This window comes from Perna viridis, chromosome 12 (genome assembly GCF_037379345.1).
Source record: "Perna viridis isolate PV_CMFRI_1.1 ecotype Kerala chromosome 12, ASM3737934v1, whole genome shotgun sequence".
In the NCBI taxonomy this organism is placed as follows: domain Eukaryota; kingdom Metazoa; phylum Mollusca; class Bivalvia; order Mytilida; family Mytilidae; genus Perna; species Perna viridis.
The window spans coordinates 25,956,680-25,970,404 of record NC_142456.1 but is presented as its reverse complement, the minus strand read 5'-3'; the positions used below and the strand labels follow the sequence as shown (position 1 = coordinate 25,970,404).

The following is a 13,725-nucleotide window of genomic DNA, read 5'->3' as shown; positions in this document are numbered from 1 at the left end:
GAGTATTTGTAAGTTGTATCTTTGTATTAGTTCTTTTGTATTTGTTGAAATAAAATGTGAAAAAAAAATCAATATTTGTTTTTCCCATATATCTACAAGTGGTCCTACTAGTATTATTTAACTCGGTGATGTATATAATGATAATTGTATTCGTCTATCTATATGTCATCCATGAATTATTTGTTTCTGCAATTACATATCACAAACACATCGTAATTAGACTGATGCTTTACATAAGTATGCGTAATCGTGAGATTTGAATTTCTGGATATGGGAGCTGTTGTATTATGCATAGTTTTTTTCTAGCTTTAATTTGCATATGGTATTATGCGTCCTGCTTGATTGTTTTTTTTTCTCTCTCTTTTGATCGTACTATCTATTTGCATATGAACACCACAGGTAATGACAAGCCGCAAATCAATGAATAGTCGGAAGGTGTTGTATTGCCTAATAATCTTATGCTTACGTGACTAAATGAAAATGTCACTTATGCTAACCAAAATGTATATAATATTATTTATTCTGCTTAACCTATAGAATTATGATTTAGTAAATATGTAAACTTCAGGTGTAAATTTATGTCACCCATCACGTAATCTTTTGGTGTACGTATATGCATTATCACATAAGATGCTTGCTTATGCCATATCATGCAAGAATCATGTGAACATTCATGCAATACATCATGTTATCTGCTGGTGTACATTAATGTCAAATTACGTGAGATTCATGTGAACTTTAATGCCATACATTAGGCAAATTTGGTGTACATTTATGCTATATCACGTAATCTTCTGGGATCGATTTCACAAAAGTCGTAAGTGTAAAGTTGATCGTAAGTAAAGACATCACAAACTTAATAACATTGTGACGTCATGATTTACGATCAAATTCACACTTATGACTTTTTGTGAAATCGTCGCCTGGTGTATATTTATGCAATATCACGGTCATTTTTTGGCATACATCTATATCACAAACACTTCTAATGCAAATAAATCGTTTGAATGCACTTGACATTACATTGTTATGATGACTCAAAAGAAAACAAAATCGATCGCGCTTGTTCTATGTTCGTTTATTAGAGTTTTTATCTACAAAAGTTACCCTTTTTTATTAAAAAAAAATACCACTGATAAACAATCACTTGAAATGGAACATTGCTGTTCTTAAGTTTCACTTTTTCACAATCTGAATGAAACAAGAACGGAAAACAACAGAGTTATTGCATTATTAGACGCCTGTTTGATGATCATGAACGATTTGTTATTTTATGGTTTTTTTTTGAATTTTCATTTGGATTCTGTGGATTAAAACACCCCATCGCCTTTGGTAGGTTCTTCTATAATAATAATAAACAAAACAAAAACAAAAACAAATACAAAAACAAAAACAAAAAACACTTTGTGTTCATATAATTAAAGTTAAACATTTTCAAATGACAAAGCAGGCTTGTTCATATCGATTTTCATTGTTTAAGCTTAAGGGCGCATAGTGCATATATAATTAGCACAAATGCTAAAAACTTTACAGGATATCAGGTTCTCATAGTACAATACCGAGCTTTAATCAAGTGGTAATTTAAGGTAGTATTTGTCTGTTGTTCCGACTTGCATTGCGTGGTCGTCTATTTCTTCCAATTTACCGGTCTTTAATTTCTGAACTTAGGTTTATTTTCATATATGTCAAGAAAGGCTTTGTGTAATTTCCATGTGGAATTCAAATTATCAACATTAATTCTACCTCAACGAGATTGTCTCGGACGTTAAATGCGCGACCTAGTTTTCCTTTGTTTTTAATACTCAGACGGATGAATGCCGGGTCGGATAGAGAATAAACAGATTGATTGGCAGGTTCGGAAGCTACGGAGGTCTTTTCGGAATTAAAGAAGGTAATCGAGTATACGGTTATTTACCTAATTGCATCATCGTGATTTATGCGGCCGTTTGAAATCAAAATACGGGCTTCGACTCCCGTCTTGTTAAATTAACGTTGTTATATTGGTAAAAGGAAAATATTTTCGGAGCTGTCGAGTAAAGATTTCGAAATAATAACTTTAATGGGAACGCACCGATTTAAAAGTTGTGTTTGTTATATACTTTGAAAATCAGCGAATCTATCGTATATTGTTCACCTTTCAGTTTTTTTTTTTTTTTTTTTTTTTTTTTTCTTTTTTTTTTTTTGTAATGAAGATACTCAAAGACTTTTTTTATAAAACGTGATAAACGAATCAAAAATATTGTTAATTATCAAGTGTTCATCAGATTGCTGTCCAGCCGATTCATTCTTGCCTTAGGCTTTGAATTTGGAAATAGCTACGTCGCTTTCAATTTTTGAGCTAAAAAGAGAGAAATAACATTTGTACTTTTTCAACAACCAATATGTAATTTAAGAAAAACATCAATGTATTATTTAAAAAAAATAAAAACAACATTCAAATACACCAAGGAAATCTGAATGTATTAGTAATTGAATTCCAGGTCAGAAAAAGGACATACAATGAATTGGAAAACGTCTTTGTACTGGTACAACTGAACGAGAGTCCATGACGGTCCCGACTATTGTATAACAATTCATATTACTTGTATGAACAATTGCCCTAAAAAAGAAAAAAAAGTAATGAAATACTGCGAAAATTCTTTAACTGGAGGATATCAATTTTCGTGGATTAGGGGGGAGAAACACCAGTTCGTGGATTCTTGAATTCGTTGTTTTACTAATTACAGTTTAAACATCAATGGAAATCTCCTTTTCTCTAGGAATCAAATTTCGGGAAAGGCGTATCCACGAACACCACGAAAATTAGTACCCCACGAACAATAGTACTTCCATAGTAAGAATAAAAAACACCACAAACCAAAACTGAACGTTGACACATAATAAAAAAAAGTTTAAGGGTCCACACAAACAGAAATTATAATCAGGTGATTCGGCACTATCGAAACGATTGAAAACATAATGAATATGGTGAAGCGGAAAAATTCGACCAGCATATTAACTACCGGTATGGACTGATTCTAGTACGTTTTTAAGTCATTTATTTATTACCATTCCATATGAAATTCAGGCATTGCTTATGGTAGAGATTATACAATGAACCTACCAAAGAAAGTATGCTTTTTTAATTGACACTCGCCATGTATTTACGTTACTATATTTATTTTGTGTGTAGTTTAGTATTATTAGTAAAAAGCGAAAAGCAAAAATGATAACTTTTGCAGAGTACCAATTCTAAATACAATCTATACTTTTTTCTCAAACGTGCAACTGCCTAATAACAAACCAAGAATGGTTATGTGGTCTAAAATTGATTTTAAATTAGAATAAATGCGTAGTTTGTGTATTATTTTATGTGCACGTATCGTCTCCTCTGATATTCTATTCAGATGGCCCCTTAGGGCAACATTCGTTCTTATACAGTTATGTCTGCATTGCTTGCACTTCTCACGGACACCATAAATGGTAAAGAAAGAGAAAGAACAAAGTACTATTGTCAATAGTAATATACTTGTGTGATTGACCGGTCGCATATCTATATCTTTAGAATAAGACGTGACATTTGACTATTATCAACACAGAGAATCATAAAAGAATGCAAATACTGGGGTAAGATTAAACTTGAGTGAAATTGTCTACTTTCTAGAAGTTTCATTCATAACAATTACTCTCATTTCGACTTTCATCAAAGATTTCTTGCTCTCTTGTCAGTTTTAATGACTGCTTGACTGACCTACGACATACTGGAATGACCAAGAGTAATAAAAAGCTATTTACGGTATTGAAATTCTGTGAGATAACAGTACAATGCTGTAAGATTAAACCAACATGATGTCTGTATTATTCGGGACAGCCACATCGCTGATTAAATCAAGGAGTGTTTGCTACTTTCCAAGTTTATCGTCAACCAGAATGACATATATATCAACGGACTTTATTTATATGATATGAAACAAATATTATGTGAGGTATTGATATACTCGAAATCATTTCGTACAAAGGTAAAATAATATTAAGGGGAAAACTCATTAAAAAAGTGCAAATGGCAAAAGATGTATTCAAATAATATAATTTTAATAAGGAAAAGGTAAATATGACACTAAATGATAAAAATTAAAAAAAAAATAACATAAACAATAAAATGGGACAGGACAGAGACGGGGTATTATTCTTTGTTTTTGCCCTGCAATCTGAAATCGACTGTTCCATATTTTTTGGCGATGATACCCACCCCACCCCCCCCCCCAAAAAAAAAAAAAAACAAAACAAAACAAAACAAAACAAAAACGAACATAAATACAACAAGTAAACGCAGGTATTCATATAATAAACAATATTATATACACGAATATTTACTTTACAAAAAAGATGGTACACCTAGATAAAAAATATATAGAGATTCCTCATACTTTGTAAGAAATAATTCAAAATCATCTTCCAAATATACAGAGGAAGATGTTTACAAAATGCTGGAATTTTTAATCGACAGCATATTTGTCCAGTGTGGTGGACGTGTTTTTCAACAAACGGTCGGCATTCCAATTGGAACAAATTGTGCTTCTTTACTTGCTGATCTTTTCCTTCACTCTTATGAGGCTGACTTTATAACTGATCTGATCCGAAAGAAAGAATATCGTTTAGCTAGATCCTTTAATCGCAGTTTCCGCTATACAGGTGACGTATTATCTTTAAACAATCCTAATTTCGGGGATTTGATACATCACATCTATCCCAAAGAACTTGAGATAAAGGATACTACAGACACTGAGAAGTCGGCCTCATATCTTGACTTACACTTAGAAATCGATGGTAAAGGGAAACTATTGATCAAACTTTACGACAAACGTGATGACTTTTCATTTAAAGTTGTCAACTTTCCTTTCATCTGTGGCAACATCCCTTCAGCACCTGCGTATGGAGTGTTCATATCACAACTCATACGTTATGCCAGAGCCTGCCTAAACTGCGCAGACTTTTTGCATTGCGCTAGAACTCTAACAAATAGGTTTCTGGAACAGGGTTATGTTGCTACAAGATTGAAGTCATCACTACAGAAATTTTATGGTCGTCATCATGAAATCGTGCATCGTTATGGTGTATCCATCTGCTCAATGAAAACTGATTTATTCAATGGGTCATAGTTTTCCTTTCCTCCGGACGTGACTTTTTATGAGCAACTCGGCAGGTGTTTCTAGGAAAGCAGAGGACGCTTACCCTACCAGTGCACCTGGTCCATACTCCCAGCTTTTAATGGAGTCGGAGTTGCTCATTTGCTTTTGTTACTTTGTATGTATGATTTTAGTTACTTTATGTTCTTTGTTGTGTACGTCTGTTTTCCATGTCTAATCTTTGTCCCTGGATTACATTCTTTTGATTACCGCTATAACCTTGGTTCCCTTGATTACTCTTCCATTACAACATTATTATTATCTTATATCCTTTTCAGGACGTATGCAAAAAACCTGGTTTCTATAGCGTACAAGTATTCTTTTAGTATTCAAAGCAAGACGAAATTGTTCGTAACAGTAAAAATCCAAATATAATTTTAAATGACAGAATAAGCCGTGATTATTCAATCAGACTTCTTCAATAAAATCTGATTGTAAAACAGATTATGATGTCTGCAGCTCTGTTGTCTATGTCATCGTGCCATGATAGCTTCTTATGAAGCTGACTTCACTTAAAATCTAATCGCGGTATCCGATGTCAATGATAAAATAAAAGATAGACAAATGAGTTCGGACATACACATCAACTAATGAAAACCAGGGTCATACAGATTAAACGTCCATTGCAAACTAGGGTTATTGTACCTTTTGGCATTAGTTAATCGGTTGATGGACTAGAGTGATAGCAACGATTAATCGAATTATGAATTGAATGGGAGATCCTAACTAATGTGAACTGTTATTACATGTAACTGGGATAAGACACAATGTATATATGAATATTTCGAACAACCGATATCCTTCTTTGGCATAAAACAGCTGATAAAGTATATCGGTTATCAAATATTTAATGTAAATTTAACCGTCGTTTGGTGATGTTGAACATATTTAAACCTTAATTTAATGTTTTGTTATGATCCGCATGGTTTTTAACGATCCATCACCCCGTAAGAGTGATAGTTGTATTCTTATTAGACGAATACATATACAGTCCTTGAACCGATCCGTGCAACGATTTGACGGATCGATGACTGGTGACCGATCTGATCGCAGTTTTGTTAAGTAAAATGACGTAAGTTCTCGACTGTTTTAAATAAAAGAAATGTAAAATAAAAGTATAAATTGATGTTTAAATCCATAACATTATGTAAATATGTGTAAAATTGACAAAGAAAACAAACGAAAAAGAAAAAAGAGTAAAATACATTGACCGCTCTGTGGTCACGTGATGCGATCACCAGTTAAAGGGATCAGTTTGACGGATCGATAACAGGGAAACCATTCAAAAACATCCGAAGCTCTCGGTTTTTTCTTAGGCACCTGTTCTGGCACTCCGTAGACCTAGGAGTTTAAGAGATGCCCTGGTAAGAGCAGATATTTCATCTCAGCCCAAACAAAATACAACGGGCCCCAGTGTCAACCACGTGGAGATAAAAGATGTAAGACCTGTACCCAGATATTGCACACTCAAACGTTTAAAAGCAACTGCCTTTTTTGCAACCTGACTTGCAAACCGAAAACACCAAATACCTACTCCAATACCGAACTGGTATGCAGTACGTTGGCGAAACAGAACAACCTTTCAACAGGCGCATAAATGGTCATCGCAGTGACTACAAATGTAAACCAGACCTCCCTCTAAATAGCCATCTTAGATCATACACCACGGTTAATGAAAAATCAATTGAAGTAATACTATAAAATGAGTTTCAACATTTTTGTTAATTCATGAAAACAAAGTTCTATAGCAAGGTTACATGTTCTTTTTGATACTGTAAAACCTACCTATCTTGAGATTTGAGTAAGGAGTTTAAGAGGAGTTGCAATAATAAGCTTCCTACGGTGTATATTTCATAAATTGGTTTAAGTCAAGGGTACCGAAGTACAAGTTGCAACAGCATGTTGTGTCTTCACCACCTTCAGAATTCATTAAATTCGGTTCAGTAGTTTCCCAGGAATTTAGCTCATAATCTGTTTCTGTGGTACATGTCATGACGTTAATTGTGGTATTACTGAAAAAAAAAACAAAACAAAACAAAAAATACAGAATTTTAGTAGGTTTCAAATAGTTGCATTAACAATCTGCTTCAGGGATACATTTCATGACGTTTAAAAGTGCAAAGGGGTATAACTTTCACAAAATTTAGCGGATAAAAAAAGTCATGGTCATATGAACAACTACAGAGATTCATGTATTTCAGAGGAGTTTCACATTAAAAAGTATCGCAGACAGGCAGACAAATAGATCTATCCACCAAAGTAGGGGAGGTTTTTCCGTTTAAGCGATACAGGTATTTTGCCAATTTTATATCTGAATTGAGCCTTTAGAAATGAATTGTTAGCAAAACGTGTGTACATGTTGACTTATAAGACAAACAATGAAGGATAATGAGAAAGGACCCGTGTCCATTTCAAAGAGTACTACATGTTTCATATTATAGTATTGATAAATGCTATGTATAAATACTTCACAGGGAACCGGTTGTGTGTACAAGAATAATCAAGGTAACCAAGATTCTAGCGGAAATAAAAAAAAATGTAATCCAGGGACAAAGACCAGGCATGGAAAACAGAGAAACACGACAAAAATTATAAATTAACATAAAATAAAACATACAAAGTAACAGAAGTAAATGAGCATCTCGGACTCCCCTAAAACCTGGGAGCATTGACCAGGTGCAACGGTAGGGTAAGCACACAATGTTTGTAATTGTGATCCAAGGAAGACTACAATGGTCAGAAGTACATTTGTAACGCCAAAGACTAGAAGAATCTTCCAAGAGCCATTATCACTGATAATTATACGTATTTGTATAATGTAATTTCTGAAGTAACAAGTTGTCTGATTGGATAAAAAAACGTCAATCATCTAGATCTTATAGACCAAATTTTAATAGTTCACTCGTTTTGATACTAAAATTTAATTATATGGAATGACTGTTATATTTTTCCTGTCCTTTTGAAATATTCACATTGCTGGTATAACAGTCAGCCACTAAATAACTGGTTATAGAGAAAAATCGCATTTCCTTATACATTTTTAACCAGTTTATCGAACAATTAAGTTTTGAAGTATCAGCCAAATATTTGAAATGAACGTAGTTTTTTTTCCGTTTTGGTACAAGTCCTTTCTGTGTAGTTTTTATTCTACTTTTTTCAACAGAGAGTATGTTAAGGTAGGAGTTACGTAAATGAACGCCACTAGCGGATTATGGGAAAAAAGTTGTCGTTGCCGTTACTATGCGAGTTATTTCCTTTTGACCACTGACTAAAAAATGTTCGACGGAAATGGAAATTCCCGTCAACTGAATTATACTAAATAACATAACCTTCGCGGAAATGAGAGACCAGAAGATGTTCACGCGAAAGAAAAATGAATGCACACGAAAGTAATAACTACAATTTGGAATGGAGACAGAATAGAAGAGTAGTAGACATCTGGCAGATATACTGAAAGGGTTTAAAAACTGCATATAACTCTCCTCTGTTTTTGCGAATCTGAGCGAAGATATGGTCTTAGGAGCATTCTTTATGAAAAAAAGAGTAATTTGGAAATATCTTCCAATTAAAATAAATGACCAGTCCTGTTTCGACGAATAAAATATATATGAAAACAAGTTAGACGAACGATAATTTAAAATCATTTGTATGGGAAGAGTGGGTTCGCGTATATTATTACATTTTGGTGGACATACCACAAATGAGCGTAAAAATAAAAAAAAAACAAAAACAAAAACAGAGAGAAAAAGAAAGAGGTCAAAGGATTGAAAGCTGCGCTGATGTGTCTTGCCAAAGAGCCATACAAAAAGAAATACCCCTGAATAAATACGGTTTACAAAATGTTATAGGATTAAACAGCTATTTTCTGTCGTTCTTGCATGTATGAACGGATCCCAAAGGCCGTTTATATAATGTTTGGGAGTAGAGAGATCCGTTCATACATGCTTGAACGACCGAAAATATCTGTTTAATCCTTATAATTCAATCCCGACATTTGGGATTTTTTTTTTAATTAGTTGAACCGGTAAATGTATTTATAGATTTAGTTCTGGAACAATTTATTTTGGGGGCGAATTTACTTGTAGTTAGATTTTAAGCATTTGTAAGTTTTTTTCCAGAGCTGAAAATTACTCTCTGTAAACAAACTGTACTGTTAAAATCAACCTGGATGTAATAAACTATTCTTACGGCTATATTATGCCGTTTAGGTCATTGCCACACTCTTTCGAACTACACGGCTGCCATATGGGTTTCAAGTTGACTAGCGTTCATTCATGTATGAACGATCTGGCGAAGTTCATGCAAGTATGAACTTTCTGGCAAAGACGTTCTCGACCAATCAAAAATGGCTATTAGCATGAAGAATCTTATGATTAGAATTATACAGTGATATACATATATACATACAAAGTTATTATGTATATCCACCGCGTTTCATAAGAATAAATAGGAGACAGAAAATTACAAGATATATGAGACAAGGGTGGATTCACAGATATTAAAAATTGGGTTCCAGAGGGGTTACATGATAATATTTGCTCACTCATGACAAAACACTACGTGAAATTTTTTATCCGACTTTTGATCCACCACTGGTATAAGAAATCAAACTCAAATAATGTGGTAATCGGTAAAAGGTGATGGTCGAAGGAAAAACACAAGATATCAAATTAGCAAACCTACAACAATCATATAAATCAAAGTACTCTTGTACTGAATCAATTGTTTAAATTAATCGTCAAATTGCAAAAATATGGTTAAGATAGAAGGAAAGAATCGAGATCGTTTTCAAACGTATCTTAACACAAGCTTGATGTTGTGTAAATTGTCAAAATTAAACTCATTTATTTTAATTCACCATTCTGATTACAAATGACGATTAATTTGTCTTTAAAGTAGCACAATAAAATTTAATTGACACCGTACCAGCGCACCAGTTTGTGTGATATTCAGGTTCGTTGTCAGTTTACATGGAACACCTATATATAGATGAGTGAACACAAAGCCCACTGACATCTTGCATAGTTGAACTAAAAACTATAGTTTGCCTTTTTTAGTTTTTCAAGTCAAAATTCAATTTAGCGAACTCCAGATGCCCTTTTTAATATGTACTTCTCATAATACAACTTGGTATCAGTTGATAAACATAAGTGCTACAAATAACATCATACCGTAGACTGACACCATTCCTTATAGAAAACTGCATGATCAAAATTACTATGCCCCATGAAATATCAGTTGCCTTTGACAAGGGTTTGCAAAAGAGGGGAAGTGGACTGGGTTACAATAGTTTGACAGGTGCACATTACACAAGTAGAATGCATTTTTTTTTTCATGTCTGACATTTATAAGCCCTGTGCCAGAAAACAAACCCGAGACCCAACGTGAAAAAATTACATGAAAAGCTGTTATTATGATGTATTTCCAACAAGACTGCTATGAGTAGCTAAACGTCCTCTGCCGCCGCAAAAAAAATAACATGCAAAAGTTCCATAACTCCAATAAAATTTGTTGAAATTATATGGCGCCGCAATTATCAATTACATATGTTGGTAAACAATCCTAAAAAGGGATGACGGATGGACGGAAGCACGGACAGCGGTCCTAATATAATTTGGCAGTGTATTCTGTAATCGAATAGTGGAGGTAGAAAATAATTAGAATTGGTATGTGCTACAATAAACTGATTGGATAAGGTCAGAATTACTCGTAATTCGTAATTCACCGGTATTTCTATGTCCCATTTCCTTTATGGCGGGGAATTAATTCACTTTAAATAATCCATAAAATCTGTATCTCAATTCTAAGGCACCTATTGTGTAATACTTCAGAAGATTTCTCGGCTTTCCCATCACTGTCAGCTGGTGTCTCCTCCGATAAGAATTCAATGGCTTCATTAAATATCACGCCTACCAAATATCACATATGTTCACTGAGCATTTTTATCATTTAGGCCATACAATAATGCAGCGATCATGTATCCATTTTTTAATTTTTGATTTTTTTTCGATACAAATACGTGTTATAAAATAAATGAATATACAGAATATGCATTCGTAAAATATAGCAATCTGAATAGAATGGTTAGACAATGCTGCACGTATTTGTAAATCGCCTTGTTCTTGAAAAACTTTGTTTCTCTGCCTTTTCGGTATTTTAATTCCCTTTTCCAATATCTTTGAATTCATTTGGAATTGAAGAAACTGTGTCCAGGGCCTTCCGTTCACCAATTTTGCTACATGTACTATACATGAAACAAGTGTCGTAGCAAGCCTAGCGTTTCATTTACAACCGTATAACATGTAAAGATAAGTGACGTCGCCGAAATAAAGTTTGACGTTACCGAAAAAAAACGAAAATAAAATGGTAAGTACTCCCACTTTAGGAGAGCATGACGGGTTAACGAGTCCCGTTGTCGACAGCTATTACAGCTGATAATTATATACTATTTTTTAAAGAAAATTCTAGGCACCGTTATTTTACAATACTAAGAAATGATTTAATATCTGCCATTTTTTAAACAATTTCCCTACATATCCTATGTATTTTCATCATTGTACTAGTATATTTAAAATCTATGTACTTAGAAAATGAAATCCGATACGAAGTCATTTTGTTCTGTCATATGATAGCATGAGAGTCGATTTTTGCATATGAAAAATTTCAGAAAAATTCTAGGACGCGATATTTACGTATCTCCTACCTTAAGGCTAACTCTGTTGTATTTGAGACTGATTGTTGCCCGCTGATGCCTGTCTCGAAGACATTTGCTACTTGTACCTAATCTAAAAAAGCATTTCATTAATTAAAGTCTTTATTTTACTTCCTGCTACTCCGAGAGAAAAAATATGAAGTAAGCAAAATAATTTGAACGACTAACTTACATTATTTCATTCCTGACAGTTACATTAAAATGGCATACAGTGTAATCCAAAAATACTTGCTTTTCTGTCAGTTATATCGAGGATGTGATTGACCTTAGACGTTTAAAGGAAATTAAGGAATATCGCTGATTCCGTGTCAGAAGTGTTTATCCATTAAGATGGCTTGAGTAGATTTTGATGTTTCGCTCTCTGATTGTTGATTCATAATAAAATAAATCAATGCTCTGTAGTCCTCTAGAATGTAAGGATTGTTATGTGTAAATGCATTAAAATTAACAAAAGAAAATCCCTTTTTTAACTTAAGCACTAAACGTGTGTTGGTTTTAGAATATGATTATTCAATAACAATAAATCGTTGTTTTCAATCTGGATATTTCATTCAAGAATTTTCATCTACGATTCAATCATAGATTGATTGTGATGCCGTTGGTAAAAATAGAAGTATGATTGACTTTAAACATGCTAAAAAAGATTAAAATACGTAAGTACAAGTCTAGGTTATAATAAGGTAAAATATTTAAATTAAAAATATGCTCTTTAAAAACAAAACCGATCAGAAATTACATTTACATTTATTTGGATTGTCATTCATCAGTATTCTTTTACAACAGTTCATATTGTACCAACACAAATCTGGAACTGCTCCGTGTCTGACCTAGAAAATCTTATTTTATTTCCGTTTTACTATGGGTTTATTATTTTGGGTTCGTTTTGTTCTGTTTGCATTATGTATTTAGTTTGGGATGTTTATTTGTACTCTGTCATCTTTTAGTATTCTCGTCACTGGGTTTTTTTTCAAAACCATTTTCCTCATTTGTACCTTTAGTGTGGCTACTTATCTTTCAGTAGAATGATTGGGCTTTACGACTGTTCTACTTCTCTAGATCCTTTGTTATCCATTCAATGAAAGTAAATATAACTTACTTTCCCAATATTTCATAGGTGAATGAAGGATATGTTTCAGCACCTGCCTCATTTTTACAGAAACTGACACTTTACGATGAACTTACTTGCAGCACAGGAATAGCTTCAAAAGTGATTGGAAAATAAGATGGTTCGAACAGATAGTGGGCTGTCAAGGGTTTGATTGCTTTATTCAAGATAGCTTCATTCATCTTGAGCATATTAATAAAGGGCTTTACGCTTTCTCATTGATAAGAAGGCCAAAACTTTGAACTACGCCTAGAGTATTTAAACTTTTCACAAGTCAATGACACTGACAGCAATCTCATATGAATATCATGCAAATAACTTTTTTTAATGGCAATGTACTTGTATTATCAATAATAAGAAGTTCACATTTAATTAAAACTTAGTGTCATTAGATATACAAATAAAGAGTTAACACTTATTATGTAGGTATTGCATAATTAAGGAACACCCAACCGGTTTTTTTTTTATTTCTCCAAATTCTGAACGGGTGTCTAAAAGTGCTTTAAATAAATAAGTTGTATGGTATCATTTTCGCAATTTGCTGACAATTAAGATTTGATAGTTATTAAGTGTCATGTAACGCTATTCCACATCAATTACCATATTTAAAGACTTAACATTAACTAAAACGTCGTTGTTTTTCATACAAAAGACGGAAAAAGGATGTTTTAATTTTAGGTAGTAAGCCGACAAATGTTACCTTGTAATACAACAGCAAAAATCAAAACTTTGTGTTATAATTA

At 33.2% G+C, this 13,725-nt stretch overlaps 1 long non-coding RNA gene across 1 annotated transcript; it reads right to left on the bottom strand.

Moving 5' to 3' along the window:
• Positions 1 to 6,958: 6,958 nt before the first annotated feature.
• LOC148601830 (uncharacterized) lies at positions 6,959 to 12,119 on the bottom strand. Its single transcript, XR_015916956.1, has 3 exons — positions 12,050 to 12,119; positions 11,869 to 11,950; positions 6,959 to 7,177 (listed from the first exon to the last, which is right to left on the bottom strand). It is a non-coding gene; the product is annotated as an uncharacterized LOC148601830 (long non-coding RNA).
• Between the last annotated feature and the right edge of the window lie 1,606 nt (positions 12,120 to 13,725).